At 35.6% G+C, this 16,690-nt stretch overlaps 1 protein-coding gene across 2 annotated transcripts in view; it reads left to right on the top strand.

The window, feature by feature from the left end:
- The window catches only part of mink1 (misshapen-like kinase 1), a 255,643-nt gene that overhangs the window by 221,279 nt on the left and 17,674 nt on the right, over positions 1-16,690 (top strand). The window lies entirely within an intron of this gene.

The following is a 16,690-nucleotide window of genomic DNA, read 5'->3' as shown; positions in this document are numbered from 1 at the left end:
AATAGGACTTGACATAACACATAGTACCGATATGACTTGACATAACACAGAGTACTAATATGACTTGACATAACACAGAGTACTAATATGACTTGACATAACACATAGTACCGATATGACTTGACATAACAGAGTACTAATATGACTTGACATAACACAGAGTACTAATATGACTTGACATAACACAGAGTACTAATATGACCTGACATAACACATAGTACCGATATGACTTGACATAACACAGAGTACCAATATGACTTGACATAACAGAGTACCGATATGACTTGACATAACACAGAGTACTAATGACTTGACATAACAGAGTACTAATATGACTTGACATAACACAGAGTACTAATATGACTTGACATAACACAGAGTACCAATAGGACTTGACATAACACATAGTACCGATATGACTTGACATAACACAGAGTACTAATATGACTTGACATAACACAGAGTACTAATATGACCTGACATAACACATAGTACCGATATGACTTGACATAACACAGAGTACCGATATGACTTGACATAACACAGAGTACCAATATGACTTGACATAACACAGAGTACCAATATGACTTGACATAACAGAGTACCGATATGACTTGACATAACACAGAGTACCGATATGACTTGACATAACACAGAGTACTGATATGACTTGACATAACACAGAGTACCAATATGACTTGACATAACACAGAGTACCGATATGACTTGACATAACGCAGAGTACTAATATGACTTGACATAACGCAGAGTACTGATGTGACTTGACATAACGCAGAGTACTAATATGACTTGACATAACAGAGTACTAATATGACTTGACATAACACAGAGTACTGATATGACTTGACATAACACAGAGTACTAATATGACTTGACATAACTCAGAGTACTGATATGACTTGACATAACAGAGTACCAATATGACTTGACATAACACAGAGTACCAATATGACTTGACATAACACAGAGTACTGATATGACTTGACATAACACAGAGTACTAATATGACTTGACATAACGCAGAGTACTGATGTGACTTGACATAACGCAGAGTACTAATATGACTTGACATAACAGAGTACTAATATGACTTGACATAACACAGAGTACCGATATGACTTGACATAACAGAGTACTAATATGACTTGACATAACACAGAGTACTAATATGACTTGACATAACACATAGTACCGATATGACTTGACATAACACAGAGTACCGATATGACTTGACATAACACAGAGTACCAATATGACTTGACATAACACAGAGTACCAATATGACTTGACATAACAGAGTACCGATATGACTTGACATAACACAGAGTACCGATATGACTTGACATAACACAGAGTACTGATATGACTTGACATAACACAGAGTACCAATATGACTTGACATAACACAGAGTACCGATATGACTTGACATAACACAGAGTACTAATATGACTTGACATAACGCAGAGTACTGATGTGACTTGACATAACGCAGAGTACTAATATGACTTGGCATAACAGAGTACTAATATGACTTGACATAACACAGAGTACTGATATGACTTGACATAACACAGAGTACTAATATGACTTGACATAACTCAGAGTACTGATATGACTTGACATAACACAGAGTACCAATATGACTTGACATAACACAGAGTACCAATATGACTTGACATAACACAGAGTACTGATATGACTTGACATAACACAGAGTACTAATATGACTTGACATAACAGAGTACTAATATGACTTGACATAACAGAGTACTAATATGACTTGACATAACACAGAGTACCAATAGGACTTGACATAACACATAGTACCGATATGACTTGACATAACACAGAGTACTAATATGACTTGACATAACACAGAGTACTAATATGACTTGACATAACACATAGTACCGATATGACTTGACATAACACATAGTACCGATATGACTTGACATAACACAGAGTACTAATATGACTTGACATAACACAGAGTACTAATATGACTTGACATAACACATAGTACCGATATGACTTGACATAACACAGAGTACCGATATGACTTGACATAACACAGAGTACCAATATGACTTGACATAACACAGAGTACCAATATGACTTGACATAACAGAGTACCGATATGACTTGACATAACACAGAGTACCGATATGACTTGACATAACACAGAGTACCAATATGACTTGACATAACACAGAGTACCAATATGACTTGACATAACACAGAGTACCGATATGACTTGACATAACACAGAGTACTAATATGACTTGACATAACGCAGAGTACTGATGTGACTTGACATAACGCAGAGTACTAATATGACTTGACATAACAGAGTACTAATATGACTTGACATAACACAGAGTACTGATATGACTTGACATAACACAGAGTACTAATATGACTTGACATAACAGAGTACTGATATGACTTGACATAACACAGAGTACCAATATGACTTGACATAACACAGAGTACTAATATGACTTGACATAACGCAGAGTACTGATGTGACTTGACATAACGCAGAGTACTAATATGACTTGACATAACAGAGTACTAATATGACTTGACATAACACAGAGTACTAATATGACTTGACATAACGCAGAGTACTGATGTGACTTGACATAACGCAGAGTACTAATATGACTTGACATAACAGAGTACTAATATGACTTGACATAACGCAGAGTACTGATGTGACTTGACATAACGCAGAGTACTAATATGACTTGACATAACACAGAGTACTAATATGACTTGACATAACACATAGTACCGATATGACTTGACATAACACATAGTACCGATATGACTTGACATAACACAGTACTAATATGACTTGACATAACACAGAGTACTAATATGACTTGACATAACACATAGTACCGATATGACTTGACATAACACAGAGTACCGATATGACTTGACATAACACATAGTACCGATATGACTTGACATAACACAGAGTACCAATATGACTTGACATAACACAGAGTACCAATATGACTTGACATAACAGAGTACCGATATGACTTGACATAACACAGAGTACCGATATGACTTGACATAACACAGAGTACTGATATGACTTGACATAACACAGAGTACCAATATGACTTGACATAACACAGAGTACTAATATGACTTGACATAACACAGAGTACTAATATGACTTGACATAACACATAGATAGTACCGATATGACTTGACATAACACAGAGTACCGATATGACTTGACATAACACAGAGTACCAATATGACTTGACATAACACAGAGTACCAATATGACTTGACATAACAGAGTACCGATATGACTTGACATAACAGAGTACTAATATGACTTGACATAACACAGAGTACTAATATGACTTGACATAACGCAGAGTACTGATGTGACTTGACATAACGCAGAGTACTAATATGACTTGACATAACAGAGTACTAATATGACTTGACATAACGCAGAGTACTGATGTGACTTGACATAACGCAGAGTACTAATATGACTTGGCATAACAGAGTACTAATATGACTTGACATAACACAGAGTACTGATATGACTTGACATAACACAGAGTACTAATATGACTTGACATAACTCAGAGTACTGATATGACTTGACATAACACAGAGTACCAATATGACTTGACATAACACAGAGTACCAATATGACTTGACATAACACAGAGTACTGATATGACTTGACATAACACAGAGTACTAATATGACTTGACATAACAGAGTACTAATATGACTTGACATAACACAGAGTACTAATATGACTTGACATAACACAGAGTACCAATAGGACTTGACATAACACATAGTACCGATATGACTTGACATAACACAGAGTACTAATATGACTTGACATAACACATAGTACCGATATGACTTGACATAACACATAGTACCGATATGACTTGACATAACACAGAGTACTAATATGACTTGACATAACACAGAGTACTAATATGACTTGACATAACACATAGTACCGATATGACTTGACATAACACAGAGTACCGATATGACTTGACATAACACAGAGTACCGATATGACTTGACATAACACAGAGTACCAATATGACTTGACATAACACAGAGTACCAATATGACTTGACATAACAGAGTACCGATATGACTTGACATAACACAGAGTACCGATATGACTTGACATAACACAGAGTACTGATATGACTTGACATAACACAGAGTACCAATATGACTTGACATAACACAGAGTACTAATATGACTTGACATAACACAGAGTACTAATATGACTTGACATAACACATAGATAGTACCGATATGACTTGACATAACACAGAGTACCGATATGACTTGACATAACACAGAGTACCAATATGACTTGACATAACACAGAGTACCAATATGACTTGACATAACAGAGTACCGATATGACTTGACATAACACAGAGTACCGATATGACTTGACATAACACAGAGTACCAATATGACTTGACATAACACAGAGTACCGATATGACTTGACATAACACAGAGTACTAATATGACTTGACATAACGCAGAGTACTGATGTGACTTGACATAACGCAGAGTACTAATATGACTTGACATAACAGAGTACTAATATGACTTGACATAACACAGAGTACTGATATGACTTGACATAACACAGAGTACTAATATGACTTGACATAACAGAGTACTGATATGACTTGACATAACACAGAGTACCAATATGACTTGACATAACACAGAGTACTAATATGACTTGACATAACGCAGAGTACTGATGTGACTTGACATAACGCAGAGTACTAATATGACTTGACATAACAGAGTACTAATATGACTTGACATAACACAGAGTACTAATATGACTTGACATAACGCAGAGTACTGATGTGACTTGACATAACGCAGAGTACTAATATGACTTGACATAACAGAGTACTAATATGACTTGACATAACGCAGAGTACTGATGTGACTTGACATAACGCAGAGTACTAATATGACTTGACATAACACAGAGTACTAATATGACTTGACATAACACATAGTACCGATATGACTTGACATAACACATAGTACCGATATGACTTGACATAACACAGTACTAATATGACTTGACATAACACAGAGTACTAATATGACTTGACATAACACATAGTACCGATATGACTTGACATAACACAGAGTACCGATATGACTTGACATAACACATAGTACCGATATGACTTGACATAACACAGAGTACCAATATGACTTGACATAACACAGAGTACCAATATGACTTGACATAACAGAGTACCGATATGACTTGACATAACACAGAGTACCGATATGACTTGACATAACACAGAGTACTGATATGACTTGACATAACACAGAGTACCAATATGACTTGACATAACACAGAGTACTAATATGACTTGACATAACACAGAGTACTAATATGACTTGACATAACACATAGATAGTACCGATATGACTTGACATAACACAGAGTACCGATATGACTTGACATAACACAGAGTACCAATATGACTTGACATAACACAGAGTACCAATATGACTTGACATAACAGAGTACCGATATGACTTGACATAACAGAGTACTAATATGACTTGACATAACACAGAGTACTAATATGACTTGACATAACGCAGAGTACTGATGTGACTTGACATAACGCAGAGTACTAATATGACTTGACATAACAGAGTACTAATATGACTTGACATAACGCAGAGTACTGATGTGACTTGACATAACGCAGAGTACTAATATGACTTGACATAACACAGAGTACTAATATGACTTGACATAACACATAGTACCGATATGACTTGACATAACACAGAGTACCGATATGACTTGACATAACACAGAGTACCAATATGACTTGACATAACACAGAGTACCAATAGGACTTGACATAACACATAGTACCGATATGACTTGACATAACACAGAGTACTAATATGACTTGACATAACACAGAGTACTAATATGACTTGACATAACACATAGTACCGATATGACTTGACATAACACATAGTACCGATATGACTTGACATAACACAGAGTACTAATATGACTTGACATAACACAGAGTACTAATATGACTTGACATAACACATAGTACCGATATGACTTGACATAACACAGAGTACCGATATGACTTGACATAACACAGAGTACCAATATGACTTGACATAACACAGAGTACCAATATGACTTGACATAACAGAGTACCGATATGACTTGACATAACACAGAGTACCGATATGACTTGACATAACACAGAGTACTGATATGACTTGACATAACACAGAGTACCAATATGACTTGACATAACACAGAGTACTAATATGACTTGACATAACACAGAGTACTAATATGACTTGACATAACACATAGATAGTACCGATATGACTTGACATAACACAGAGTACCGATATGACTTGACATAACACAGAGTACCAATATGACTTGACATAACACAGAGTACCAATATGACTTGACATAACAGAGTACCGATATGACTTGACATAACACATAGTACCGATATGACTTGACATAACACAGAGTACTAATATGACTTGACATAACACATAGATAGTACCGATATGACTTGACATAACACAGAGTACCGATATGACTTGACATAACACAGAGTACTGATATGACTTGACATAACACAGAGTACCAATATGACTTGACATAACACAGAGTACTAATATGACTTGACATAACACAGAGTACTAATATGACTTGACATAACACATAGATAGTACCGATATGACTTGACATAACACAGAGTACCGATATGACTTGACATAACACAGAGTACCAATATGACTTGACATAACACAGAGTACCAATATGACTTGACATAACAGAGTACCGATATGACTTGACATAACAGAGTACTAATATGACTTGACATAACACAGAGTACTAATATGACTTGACATAACGCAGAGTACTGATGTGACTTGACATAACGCAGAGTACTAATATGACTTGACATAACAGAGTACTAATATGACTTGACATAACGCAGAGTACTGATGTGACTTGACATAACGCAGAGTACTAATATGACTTGGCATAACAGAGTACTAATATGACTTGACATAACACAGAGTACTGATATGACTTGACATAACACAGAGTACTAATATGACTTGACATAACTCAGAGTACTGATATGACTTGACATAACACAGAGTACCAATATGACTTGACATAACACAGAGTACCAATATGACTTGACATAACACAGAGTACTGATATGACTTGACATAACACAGAGTACTAATATGACTTGACATAACAGAGTACTAATATGACTTGACATAACACAGAGTACTAATATGACTTGACATAACACAGAGTACCAATAGGACTTGACATAACACATAGTACCGATATGACTTGACATAACACAGAGTACTAATATGACTTGACATAACACATAGTACCGATATGACTTGACATAACACATAGTACCGATATGACTTGACATAACACAGAGTACTAATATGACTTGACATAACACAGAGTACTAATATGACTTGACATAACACATAGTACCGATATGACTTGACATAACACAGAGTACCGATATGACTTGACATAACACAGAGTACCGATATGACTTGACATAACACAGAGTACCAATATGACTTGACATAACACAGAGTACCAATATGACTTGACATAACAGAGTACCGATATGACTTGACATAACACAGAGTACCGATATGACTTGACATAACACAGAGTACTGATATGACTTGACATAACACAGAGTACCAATATGACTTGACATAACACAGAGTACTAATATGACTTGACATAACACAGAGTACTAATATGACTTGACATAACACATAGATAGTACCGATATGACTTGACATAACACAGAGTACCGATATGACTTGACATAACACAGAGTACCAATATGACTTGACATAACACAGAGTACCAATATGACTTGACATAACAGAGTACCGATATGACTTGACATAACACAGAGTACCGATATGACTTGACATAACACAGAGTACCAATATGACTTGACATAACACAGAGTACCGATATGACTTGACATAACACAGAGTACTAATATGACTTGACATAACGCAGAGTACTGATGTGACTTGACATAACGCAGAGTACTAATATGACTTGACATAACAGAGTACTAATATGACTTGACATAACACAGAGTACTGATATGACTTGACATAACACAGAGTACTAATATGACTTGACATAACAGAGTACTGATATGACTTGACATAACACAGAGTACCAATATGACTTGACATAACACAGAGTACTAATATGACTTGACATAACGCAGAGTACTGATGTGACTTGACATAACGCAGAGTACTAATATGACTTGACATAACAGAGTACTAATATGACTTGACATAACACAGAGTACTAATATGACTTGACATAACGCAGAGTACTGATGTGACTTGACATAACGCAGAGTACTAATATGACTTGACATAACAGAGTACTAATATGACTTGACATAACGCAGAGTACTGATGTGACTTGACATAACGCAGAGTACTAATATGACTTGACATAACACAGAGTACTAATATGACTTGACATAACACATAGTACCGATATGACTTGACATAACACATAGTACCGATATGACTTGACATAACACAGTACTAATATGACTTGACATAACACAGAGTACTAATATGACTTGACATAACACATAGTACCGATATGACTTGACATAACACAGAGTACCGATATGACTTGACATAACACATAGTACCGATATGACTTGACATAACACAGAGTACCAATATGACTTGACATAACACAGAGTACCAATATGACTTGACATAACAGAGTACCGATATGACTTGACATAACACAGAGTACCGATATGACTTGACATAACACAGAGTACTGATATGACTTGACATAACACAGAGTACCAATATGACTTGACATAACACAGAGTACTAATATGACTTGACATAACACAGAGTACTAATATGACTTGACATAACACATAGATAGTACCGATATGACTTGACATAACACAGAGTACCGATATGACTTGACATAACACAGAGTACCAATATGACTTGACATAACACAGAGTACCAATATGACTTGACATAACAGAGTACCGATATGACTTGACATAACAGAGTACTAATATGACTTGACATAACACAGAGTACTAATATGACTTGACATAACGCAGAGTACTGATGTGACTTGACATAACGCAGAGTACTAATATGACTTGACATAACAGAGTACTAATATGACTTGACATAACGCAGAGTACTGATGTGACTTGACATAACGCAGAGTACTAATATGACTTGACATAACACAGAGTACTAATATGACTTGACATAACACATAGTACCGATATGACTTGACATAACACAGAGTACCGATATGACTTGACATAACACAGAGTACCAATATGACTTGACATAACACAGAGTACCAATAGGACTTGACATAACACATAGTACCGATATGACTTGACATAACACAGAGTACTAATATGACTTGACATAACACAGAGTACTAATATGACTTGACATAACACATAGTACCGATATGACTTGACATAACACATAGTACCGATATGACTTGACATAACACAGAGTACTAATATGACTTGACATAACACAGAGTACTAATATGACTTGACATAACACATAGTACCGATATGACTTGACATAACACAGAGTACCGATATGACTTGACATAACACAGAGTACCAATATGACTTGACATAACACAGAGTACCAATATGACTTGACATAACAGAGTACCGATATGACTTGACATAACACAGAGTACCGATATGACTTGACATAACACAGAGTACTGATATGACTTGACATAACACAGAGTACCAATATGACTTGACATAACACAGAGTACTAATATGACTTGACATAACACAGAGTACTAATATGACTTGACATAACACATAGATAGTACCGATATGACTTGACATAACACAGAGTACCGATATGACTTGACATAACACAGAGTACCAATATGACTTGACATAACACAGAGTACCAATATGACTTGACATAACAGAGTACCGATATGACTTGACATAACACAGAGTACCGATATGACTTGACATAACACAGAGTACTGATATGACTTGACATAACACAGAGTACCAATATGACTTGACATAACACAGAGTACCAATATGACTTGACATAACAGAGTACTGATATGACTTGACATAACACAGAGTACCAATATGACTTGACATAACACAGAGTACTAATATGACTTGACATAACACAGAGTACTAATATGACTTGACATAACACATAGATAGTACCGATATGACTTGACATAACACAGAGTACCGATATGACTTGACATAACACAGAGTACCAATATGACTTGACATAACACAGAGTACCAATATGACTTGACATAACAGAGTACCGATATGACTTGACATAACAGAGTACTAATATGACTTGACATAACACAGAGTACTAATATGACTTGACATAACGCAGAGTACTGATGTGACTTGACATAACGCAGAGTACTAATATGACTTGACATAACAGAGTACTAATATGACTTGACATAACGCAGAGTACTGATGTGACTTGACATAACGCAGAGTACTAATATGACTTGACATAACACAGAGTACTAATATGACTTGACATAACACATAGTACCGATATGACTTGACATAACACATAGTACCGATATGACTTGACATAACACAGTACTAATATGACTTGACATAACACAGAGTACTAATATGACTTGACATAACACATAGTACCGATATGACTTGACATAACACAGAGTACCGATATGACTTGACATAACACAGAGTACCAATATGACTTGACATAACACAGAGTACCAATATGACTTGACATAACACAGAGTACTAATATGACTTGACATAACACAGAGTACTAATATGACTTGACATAACACATAGTACCGATATGACTTGACATAACACAGAGTACCGATATGACTTGACATAACACAGAGTACCAATATGACTTGACATAACACAGAGTACCAATATGACTTGACATAACAGAGTACCGATATGACTTGACATAACACAGAGTACCGATATGACTTGACATAACACAGAGTACCAATATGACTTGACATAACACAGAGTACTAATATGACTTGACATAACACAGAGTACTAATATGACTTGACATAACACATAGATAGTACCGATATGACTTGACATAACACAGAGTACCGATATGACTTGACATAACACAGAGTACTGATATGACTTGACATAACACAGAGTACCAATATGACTTGACATAACACAGAGTACCGATATGACTTGACATAACACAGAGTACTAATATGACTTGACATAACGCAGAGTACTGATGTGACTTGACATAACGCAGAGTACTAATATGACTTGACATAACAGAGTACTAATATGACTTGACATAACACAGAGTACTGATATGACTTGACATAACACAGAGTACTAATATGACTTGACATAACTCAGAGTACTGATATGACTTGACATAACACAGAGTACCAATATGACTTGACATAACACAGAGTACCAATAGGACTTGACATAACACATAGTACCGATATGACTTGACATAACACAGAGTACTAATATGACTTGACATAACACAGAGTACTAATATGACTTGACATAACACATAGTACCGATATGACTTGACATAACACATAGTACCGATATGACTTGACATAACACAGAGTACTAATATGACTTGACATAACACAGAGTACTAATATGACTTGACATAACACATAGTACCGATATGACTTGACATAACACAGAGTACCGATATGACTTGACATTACACAGAGTACCAATATGACTTGACATAACACAGAGTACCAATATGACTTGACATAACAGAGTACCGATATGACTTGACATAACACAGAGTACCGATATGACTTGACATAACACAGAGTACTGATATGACTTGACATAACACAGAGTACCGATATGACTTGACATAACACAGAGTACCAATATGACTTGACATAACACAGAGTACTAATATGACTTGACATAACACAGAGTACTAATATGACTTGACATAACACATAGATAGTACCGATATGACTTGACATAACACAGAGTACCGATATGACTTGACATAACACAGAGTACCAATATGACTTGACATAACACAGAGTACCAATATGACTTGACATAACAGAGTACCGATATGACTTGACATAACACAGAGTACCGATATGACTTGACATAACACAGAGTACTGATATGACTTGACATAACACAGAGTACCAATATGACTTGACATAACACAGAGTACCGATATGACTTGACATAACACAGAGTACTAATATGACTTGACATAACGCAGAGTACTGATGTGACTTGACATAACGCAGAGTACTAATATGACTTGACATAACAGAGTACTAATATGACTTGACATAACACAGAGTACTGATATGACTTGACATAACACAGAGTACTAATATGACTTGACATAACAGAGTACTGATATGACTTGACATAACACAGAGTACCAATATGACTTGACATAACACAGAGTACTGATGTGACTTGACATAACGCAGAGTACTAATATGACTTGACATAACAGAGTACTAATATGACTTGACATAACACAGAGTACTAATATGACTTGACATAACGCAGAGTACTGATGTGACTTGACATAACGCAGAGTACTAATATGACTTGACATAACAGAGTACTAATATGACTTGACATAACGCAGAGTACTGATGTGACTTGACATAACGCAGAGTACTAATATGACTTGACATAACACAGAGTACTAATATGACTTGACATAACACATAGTACCGATATGACTTGACATAACACATAGTACCGATATGACTTGACATAACACAGTACTAATATGACTTGACATAACACAGAGTACTAATATGACTTGACATAACACATAGTACCGATATGACTTGACATAACACAGAGTACCGATATGACTTGACATAACCCATAGTACCGATATGACTTGACATAACACAGAGTACCAATATGACTTGACATAACACAGAGTACCAATATGACTTGACATAACAGAGTACCGATATGACTTGACATAACACAGAGTACCGATATGACTTGACATAACACAGAGTACTGATATGACTTGACATAACACAGAGTACCAATATGACTTGACATAACACAGAGTACTAATATGACTTGACATAACACAGAGTACTAATATGACTTGACATAACACATAGATAGTACCGATATGACTTGACATAACACAGAGTACCGATATGACTTGACATAACACAGAGTACCAATATGACTTGACATAACACAGAGTACCAATATGACTTGACATAACAGAGTACCGATATGACTTGACATAACAGAGTACTAATATGACTTGACATAACACAGAGTACTAATATGACTTGACATAACGCAGAGTACTGATGTGACTTGACATAACGCAGAGTACTAATATGACTTGACATAACAGAGTACTAATATGACTTGACATAACGCAGAGTACTGATGTGACTTGACATAACGCAGAGTACTAATATGACTTGACATAACACAGTACTAATATGACTTGACATAACACATAGTACCGATATGACTTGACATAACACATAGTACCGATATGACTTGACATAACACAGTACTAATATGACTTGACATAACACAGAGTACTAATATGACTTGACATAACACATAGTACCGATATGACTTGACATAACACAGAGTACCGATATGACTTGACATAACACAGAGTACCAATATGACTTGACATAACACAGAGTACCAATATGACTTGACATAACACAGAGTACTAATATGACTTGACATAACACAGAGTACTAATATGACTTGACATAACACATAGTACCGATATGACTTGACATAACACAGAGTACCGATATGACTTGACATAACACAGAGTACCAATATGACTTGACATAACACAGAGTACCAATATGACTTGACATAACAGAGTACCGATATGACTTGACATAACACAGAGTACCGATATGACTTGACATAACACAGAGTACCAATATGACTTGACATAACACAGAGTACTAATATGACTTGACATAACACAGAGTACTAATATGACTTGACATAACACATAGATAGTACCGATATGACTTGACATAACACAGAGTACCGATATGACTTGACATAACACAGAGTACTGATATGACTTGACATAACACAGAGTACCAATATGACTTGACATAACACAGAGTACCGATATGACTTGACATAACACAGAGTACTAATATGACTTGACATAACGCAGAGTACTGATGTGACTTGACATAACGCAGAGTACTAATATGACTTGACATAACAGAGTACTAATATGACTTGACATAACACAGAGTACTGATATGACTTGACATAACACAGAGTACTAATATGACTTGACATAACTCAGAGTACTGATATGACTTGACATAACACAGAGTACCAATATGACTTGACATAACACAGAGTACCAATATGACTTGACATAACACAGAGTACTGATATGACTTGACATAACACAGAGTACTAATATGACTTGACATAACAGAGTACTAATATGACTTGACATAACACAGAGTACTAATATGACTTGACATAACACAGAGTACCAATAGGACTTGACATAACACATAGTACCGATATGACTTGACATAACACAGAGTACTAATATGACTTGACATAACACAGAGTACTAATATGACTTGACATAACACATAGTACCGATATGACTTGACATAACACATAGTACCGATATGACTTGACATAACACAGAGTACTAATATGACTTGACATAACACAGAGTACTAATATGACTTGACATAACACATAGTACCGATATGACTTGACATAACACAGAGTACCGATATGACTTGACATAACACAGAGTACCAATATGACTTGACATAACACAGAGTACCAATATGACTTGACATAACAGAGTACCGATATGACTTGACATAACACAGAGTACCGATATGACTTGACATAACACAGAGTACTGATATGACTTGACATAACACAGAGTACCAATATGACTTGACATAACACAGAGTACTAATATGACTTGACATAACACATAGATAGTACCGATATGACTTGACATAACACAGAGTACCGATATGACTTGACATAACACAAAGTACCAATATGACTTGACATAACACAGAGTACCAATATGACTTGACATAACAGAGTACCGATATGACTTGACATAACACAGAGTACCGATATGACTTGACATAACACAGAGTACTGATATGACTTGACATAACACAGAGTACCAATATGACTTGACATAACACAGAGTACCGATATGACTTGACATAACACAGAGTACTAATATGACTTGACATAACGCAGAGTACTGATGTGACTTGACATAACGCAGAGTACTAATATGACTTGACATAACAGAGTACTAATATGACTTGACATAACACAGAGTACTGATATGACTTGACATAACACAGAGTACTAATATGACTTGACATAACAGAGTACTGATATGACTTGACATAACACAGAGTACCAATATGACTTGACATAACACAGAGTACTAATATGACTTGACATAACGCAGAGTACTGATGTGACTTGACATAACGCAGAGTACTAATATGACTTGACATAACAGAGTACTAATATGACTTGACATAACACAGAGTACTAATATGACTTGACATAACGCAGAGTACTGATGTGACTTGACATAACGCAGAGTACTAATATGACTTGACATAACGCAGAGTACTGATGTGACTTGACATAACGCAGAGTACTAATATGACTTGACATAACACAGAGTACTAATATGACTTGACATAACACATAGTACCGATATGACTTGACATAACACATAGTACCAATATGACTTGACATAACAGAGTACCGATATGACTTGACATAACACAGAGTACCGATATGACTTGACATAACACAGAGTACTGATATGACTTGACATAACACAGAGTACCAATATGACTTGACATAACACAGAGTACCAATATGACTTGACATAACACAGAGTACTAATATGACTTGACATAACACAGAGTACTAATATGACTTGACATAACACATAGATAGTACCGATATGACTTGACATAACACAGAGTACCGATATGACTTGACATAACACAGAGTACCAATATGACTTGACATAACACAGAGTACCAATATGACTTGACATAACAGAGTACCGATATGACTTGACATAACACAGAGTACCGATATGACTTGACATAACACAGAGTACTGATATGACTTGACATAACACAGAGTACCAATATGACTTGACATAACACAGAGTACCGATATGACTTGACATAACACAGAGTACTAATATGACTTGACATAACGCAGAGTACTGATGTGACTTGACATAACGCAGAGTACTAATATGACTTGACATAACAGAGTACTAATATGACTTGACATAACACAGAGTACTGATATGACTTGACATAACACAGAGTACTAATATGACTTGACATAACAGAGTACTGATATGACTTGACATAACACAGAGTACCAA

Source organism: Notolepis coatsorum, assembly GCF_963971535.1.
Source record: "Notolepis coatsorum genome assembly, chromosome: 8".
Lineage (NCBI taxonomy): Eukaryota > Metazoa > Chordata > Actinopteri > Aulopiformes > Paralepididae > Notolepis > Notolepis coatsorum.
This window is presented reverse-complemented; position numbering and strand designations above follow the sequence as displayed.